We start from the raw sequence: 7,283 nt of genomic DNA on the forward strand, positions 1-7,283 counted from the left end.
TGGATACACAACATTAGTTTGTCTCAGACACATGAGAAATTCTTTGTCATCATGGCTAAGCTTGTACAACAACATCTAAACCTTATCACTTTTCATGATATGTTTGCAAATAGAGTTCTCATTCTCAAAACATTATATTTCATGTACTTAAAGTAATCAAAAATTTTCACATGCTTCAAAAAAGACAAAACAAAAACAAACAAAAATTACAAAGTTAGGGTGTAAAACAAAATTTAAAGGATAAGAGGTTTACTACATAATTAGCGACTTACCAATTTTTTAGCCTTTTCGAAATAAGGATCCACATACATATTCAACTTGGTTTGTAACGTGTTGTAATGTTCCCACCATCCACTTTGTTTGTTTAACACAGAAAAAGTATAATGCACTCCTTTAAAATGGTTAATTGAAAAAAAAAACAAAAACAGAGTTGTTATCTCGCACCTTTTTTGAGTAGAAGCTCAAGATAAATATACTTTTATTGTAGAAGTTAATTCATCCACAACATCCTACCAAAACAAAAAAATAAAAGTATTGCACAACACAAAATTGCTTTCATTGCTCTGCATGATAGATGAAAATGTCACATGATATTAAACCATATGTATAAGAACTATCTATCAGGTACCATTCGATATGTGGGATGACACAAATTGCAGTGAGACAAAACACGCCCATCCCACATTTGGTACACCAAATCCCCTGGTACGCGCTATCATGTGGAACAGATTTTGGTTAAATTTTCATTTCACTTTCCTCCTAGAACGAACTCGTTCTATCTTGTGGAACACAAAATTATAAATTTTTGAGACAAAAATGTCCCTTATCTTTTTCAATATTTTAAGTATCTAAGTTATAAAACAAACCTAATTATATCATCTTCTCTCTCGCAGCCTTCCTTTTCCGCATTCTCTTCCTCTCATGTAGCCTCTCTTCTTCCCCATAGTGGGACCGCATCTCTGCGTCTTTAGGTTTCAGGTTCGATTTTGCTCTCTGTAAATCTTTGATTTTGCTTTTCTTGTTTGGGTTTTACTTTTTGTTTGTATGGAAAAACGATTGAATCCTGCGTTTGATTGTGTTGGGATTGAGGGTTTTTTTAATTTTTTTACTGAATGGTGATGTCGGAAATAATGAGTTTTTTGTGTTCTTCATTTTCAATGGAAAATTTCAATTTTCTGGAAAAATAGGATGATTATGAGAAAATAATGGGTTTATTGGAAGGTTTTGGAGAGTCATTTGTCTGATTTAAACAAATAGAAAAGGTCTTGTTGTGCAAATTATTATTTTTTTATTATTGTTTTCCACTTAATAATTTGATATTAAAATGTGCAAATTGTGCCACACAACCATATTGTGCATTTTGAGTCTTACATATAAATTGCAAAGTGACAGACCATCCCAAATGATTGCACGGAATTGAGATGGAGATGCTTTAAAGTAAGCAATGTAGTAAAACCATTAATAATATAATTATTTGTAGTTGTTGATTAATATAATTAATATAACTTTTTCTTTTGTCTAGGGTTGTTTAGGAGCGCTAGATGGAACATACATAGGGGTCATTGTGCCTGAGGTCGATAGACCAAGATATCGAGTAAGGAAGGGTCACATGGTAACTAATGTGTTAGGCGTATGCACACATGATCTCAAATTCGTATATGTGTTATTCGATTGGAAGGGATCGGCTACTGATTCGAGAGTTGTTAGTGACATTTTACTAGAGCTAATGGCCTCAAGGTCCTAACCAGTAAGATAGACAAGTCCCTAGTTTTCTTCCTCACTTTTGTTGGCCAACAGCTAAAAATTATTATTAACTAATATAGGTACATACTATTTGTTGACTCTGGATAAATAATTGGTGAAAGTTTTTTGGCACTGTATAGAGGTACTATATACCATTTTGCAAGAGTGGTGAGACAATTCACGTGCACTTCAGACTCATGAAGAATATTTTAATATGAAACACTCACATGTTAGGAATGTTATTGAGAGATGTTTTAGCCTCCTCAAAAGATGTTGGCTTATCTTGCAGAGTCTTCTACACTATCTAATCAAGATTTAGGGACGAATGATTACATCATGTAGTGTACTTTATAATTTTATCAAAATATATTTGGCAGTTGACCTTGAGGAACACGTAAGGCTTGCATTTGATGAATTGCCTATAGAGAAGACTTACCAGAAGTATTAGCCTACATTGAAACTGTTGAGTCAAGCTAAATATGGACTCAATGAAAGGATGATCTTGCAAAAGAAATATATGATGAGTGGAGAAGAATGATGGCTTGAAAATTAGTTGAAATGGTATTTGTTGTAATTGTTTTTTATTGTTTGATGACAGTTTGTTGAATGATTATATGTGATGTTTAGCTTTCTAACAAATGTAATTGTTGATGTTGGTTGGCTCTGTTAAAACTCACCCCAACTTTTTATACATGGTTATGAATTTATTTTGGATTCTCTTTAAATGAATCAAATATCACAACTTTTCCCAAAAAAAAAAAAAAAGAGGTGTTGTAATTGTTTTTTATTGTTTACTATTGAGATAATTGTTATAATTGTTTTTTTTTTATTGTTTGAAGACAATTTATTTCTTATAACAATTTATTTTTCAATGATATATGACTTCTTATAACAATTTGTTTTTTTTTGTTGCCTATGTAATGTATGGCTTATTTGATAGATTATATGGTGACCTCACTCAATTGGAATAATCATGAGAAGGATGTACTACTTACCGTTCTCGAGAAGATGGTTGCTGATGGTGTTAAGTGTGAGACTGGCAGTTTTAGGGCTGGTACTTTTGTAACGATTGCCTCCAAGATGCGAGAAAATATTCCTAGCATTTTTATAGAGGCGAAACATATACAAAATAAAGTGAAGCATCATAAATAAAAGTATTCCTCTGCATATGACATGATGAATACCTCTGGATTTGGCTGTGATGATGAGAAAAAAATGTGTTGTTGTGGATAATTTTGAAATACTACAAAATTGGTTGAAGGTACATTTTGTTTCTTGTTCTTTCTCAATTAGATGCTTTAAATGTCTCAATTAGATGCATCTAAACCTATTAGGAAGATGAAGAGGAATGATGATGGTGGAGATCTTGCATCTATTACGGATGCAGGTTGGGATAAAACAATTATTGAAATAAATAAGGTAGGTGAAAGTTTTACTTTTGAAGAAGTGAAAGCTAAGTTACCTTCTAAGCTTTAGGTCATGGGTCTCCTATAGGATCAGGTGCTACAAGTTTCAATAAAGTTAGTGAAAAATACTGATTTGATGCGTATTTGGTGTACCTTGGATGACTCACACAAGCCGGATTTCATTAAGAGGTTTGTGGATTACCTTTGACCATTTTGGGGTTTAGTATGATAACTATATTACTGTGTGGTGCTTTCATTATGTTTTAGTAAGACATTATTTTATTTTATTTTTCTAAAGTAAGGACGAATGTTTAATTTCAGATATTTCATGTTTAAGTTACGGATATTTCATTTTTTTTAAGTAAGAACGAATGTTCGAGCACTATCTATATTGCAATCAATATATCAAAATTCTTCATTACCTAATGCTTTTTAAAATAAAGTATTGATATTCAGTTAGTGCTAGTGTAAAAAAAATATATCATAAATAAACATATGTGCTCAAATATGAACACCTAAAAAAATTGTCTTGTCTCGTTTCATCCCATTGCATAAACATTGTACCAAACAATAGACAAAATAGGGGTGTATTAGTCATTTAATCTTTTGGTTCAATTCCGTCATGTGCTTACCAGACGCAGATTGGAACAATTGTCCTGTTCTGTCCTGCGCGTACCAAATATAGCACAAAACATTTGTTCCATAACCACACCTTATGTTTTATTGACCACGGATGTTAAATATGGTGCAGTTACACACACTATGTCAAAAAAAAAAAAAAAAATATTCAAGCTTTGAAATTCACAATATTCTCACACAAATTTAAGTGAAATCTTTACCATTTCCTCAATCTTTTTTACTTTCTTTTATACTTGCACATCTTCGCAACCCAGCTGTTCCAATAAAACCACCCATAAAATATAGCAACACCAACATTTTATTTTAATTCATAAAAATTCTTTGAATCTTCAAATTTCATTATGCAAGTTGTTTTATTAATTTATTGATGATTTTACTCTTTGTGATCGTGCAGTGGTTAGAGTGCATACTAGAAATTCTTATGTTCACTTTTATATCACAACAGTCTTGAGAGGGAGGGATCGCATACAAAGGTATGTTAATGAGTAATTGATGATACTGATCATAATATTCAGATGTATATGTTGAGATGACGGAGTATTTACGTTATTTGTTATTTGTTTATTTTTAGTTGTCGTTGCTTATTCGAAAACATACATCGCACTAGGGCGGCGATTGGGATAAAAGCGGTGGAACTACAAAGCTAAGGCTTTGCCACCACCAAATCTTCTGCATGATTTGGTTTCAGACGACCTTTCTTGCTGAAAATAGTGTAGGGTTATCCCTTTTCATTATATCATAATTGCTTGCATTTTGTGTAACTGATCATGGATTCGAATTTTTATGTGTCTTTGAGACATGAGTTTTTGATTTATAAGCTTATATTTCTCCTTCTTTATCTCATAGGTGGTTGGTGGTTATAATCCATGAAGGATTATAACTCAAATATTAAAGACTATATTTACAGGCACTTGCAAATTTGAATTGGGTATTGTCATGTTGGAGATGTGTGTAACGAATGAAAAGAAAACGAATATCATTGGAGGACCAAGTTTGAAACTAGGGCTTAAGTTTTGTTTTAGAGTATGAAACAAAGTATGTACATCTTTTGGTACATAATTGTAGTATAACGGTTTGGTATTTATTACTGTAATTCATTGGTTTTGTTGTTAGCTTTAGTGTAAGATTTGAATATGTGAATTTTTATGAAGTTAATGTGCAATTTAAAAAAAAAATTTGTACATTTATTATTAAACAATTTTTATTTTATTTTATTTTGGAATTTTTTTTTTTTATAACGGGCATTGTCGGTGGTCAATTTGTAACTCACAAACGGCCATAACATGTGGTGTTAGATCCCAATCTGCCATATACACAATCCATGGTTACATCGCATATGACAACGGGTATTGTTGATGGTCAAAACTAAAAGTTTTTATCATGTCCAAATTACTAACAAACACCTTGCCTTTGGTGGATTGCAACCTGCCACGACATTTACCATGGTAGATAAACTTTTTCTTCTAGTATAAACAAGATGTTAAGAATAATAAAAGCCATCAAAATATCATGAAACACCAATATAATTCTTAAGTAGAAAGCATCAAAATACATACTACAACTACAATGTTTAAAGAACTAAACTCACCCACGCAAATGTCGGCATAAAACTCATATTTCAACTGATCTTTTGTAACCCTACCTGGTTGTCACCCAAAATCTTGAAGAAAGAATCACTACCTACATAAAGAACCAAACATTTATGAATCATTTGTAAACCTTTCATCAAAATATAATTGTATTCATCGTTATCTATGTCAAATAATTATAAAAATGACAAATATATGTCGACTAACACCTCCCTCATACAAGAGTGAGAACATCATTACGGATCATTGCTTTCCATAAATTCGGAAGGCATTATCTGAAATATTGGGAAAATTATTCATCTGACATTTTGTGAGGCTCCACTTTTATCCCCGCCCCCACCATTGAATGTACTTGTGTAATTTTTTTCTCTTTTCTAGGATTTTTTTTTAGATTGCCCCCACCTACTTGTCCAACTTCCTTTAACATAAACACACCATGATTATTTTTATTAAAGCACATAAGGTTTTAGTTACATAATGTGTTAAAAAAACAACATAACTCCAACTCATAGATTTTCATAATTTTCATCTTTGCATACAATTCAACAAGTTCTATTTAACAACCTTAAGAGGCATATGCTCCCTTCCACTAATTGGATTTATCAAATGAGCACACTCTTAAAACCAAAATTGCATCAATAACATATTAAAATGTTATTTCATCATACACAAATAGAAGAAGATGAATTAATATATAGATTAGCATACCAATGATCCAATTACACAACCAGTTACACTTTACTAATGTTCTCCCATACTAATCAATTATTTTCACTCGTACTGAAAAACAATGTCAAACAAAAATATAAACAAACCAATAGCACAAAATCACCCTCAAGAACACTACCATGCAACTTAACCACTCTCAAAATCCTTTCTTCCAATCTTCTTACTTATATATTTGATGTCTGCAAGACCTTTCTCATAAAAACTTGTAAACACACTTATTCTTTTCCTACTATTGAGGTTGATCTATTCCTTTCATCAGGCAAACCAAAAATCTCAGCTATATCTTTGGCAATTATTGTTGCAGTTATTCTACCAAAATTAAATATTTTTTGTACTAGGTCGTAGCACTTCAATATAAACACGATATTTGCATCCCATTTCTGGAAGCACCATCAATGATCAAGTTATCATGGTACGCTTTGAACAACCCCCTGAAGGGTGTACGACTCGTTAACTTCAGATACATATTTGTCACACTACTTCTCATTTCTTCCATAACACGACGAAAGTTCAAAAGACATGTGCTCCAGGCTTTTTTTTTTCCTCTCTCTATGCAAAACATCTTCAACTACAAGCAAAACAAAGTATGGTGTAAACAACACTATCCCAAAACATATTAAATAATGCCAAAAAAAAAAAAAAAGGATGACATATCAAGCCAAACTACCTATCATATTTATACAAGTAATGATAAAAAGAGACTAATCTAACAATCTATACTAATTATCATATAAGTACCTTTATAGGCTAAACTATATTTATATTTTAACTACCTATAATCCAGGTTTCAAATACCAAAAACACCAAACTAAACAACCATATAAACAAAGTGAGATGTTCGGTATCAATACATATCGTATTGAAATTGGTTAAAGAACTGCAATGTCTGTAATCTAGGTATCAAACATCACAAATAAAAAAAGCATAAATCCAAACAGCTAAAACAGAAGACAAGAAAAACAAAACTAATTAGGTATCAAATACTTGTATTGAAATTGGACGATGGAGTGTAGTACATATTATCCAAGTATCAAGATAAAAAACAAAAACCCAAATCACCAAACCATAAACTAGAAAAACAAAATCATATGATCATGTATCAAATTCAAATAATGTGAGAAATTGCAATACCTCTTATCCAGGCATCAAATACTAGAAAACTGAAATTAGATATTCG

At 31.6% G+C, this 7,283-nt stretch overlaps 1 long non-coding RNA gene across 1 annotated transcript; it reads left to right on the forward strand.

The window, feature by feature from the left end:
* Positions 1-889: 889 nt before the first annotated feature.
* Positions 890-3,007, forward strand: LOC125478674. Its single transcript, XR_007259448.1, has 2 exons — positions 890-978; positions 2,684-3,007. It is a non-coding gene; the product is annotated as an uncharacterized LOC125478674 (long non-coding RNA).
* Positions 3,008-7,283: the final 4,276 nt, after the last annotated feature.

Source organism: the organism of the source record quoted next, unplaced genomic scaffold (genome assembly GCF_019419815.1).
Source record: "Pyrus x bretschneideri cultivar Hongxiangsu unplaced genomic scaffold, Pyrus_bretschneideri_v1 Contig26, whole genome shotgun sequence".
Classification (NCBI taxonomy): domain Eukaryota; kingdom Viridiplantae; phylum Streptophyta; class Magnoliopsida; order Rosales; family Rosaceae; genus Pyrus; species Pyrus x bretschneideri.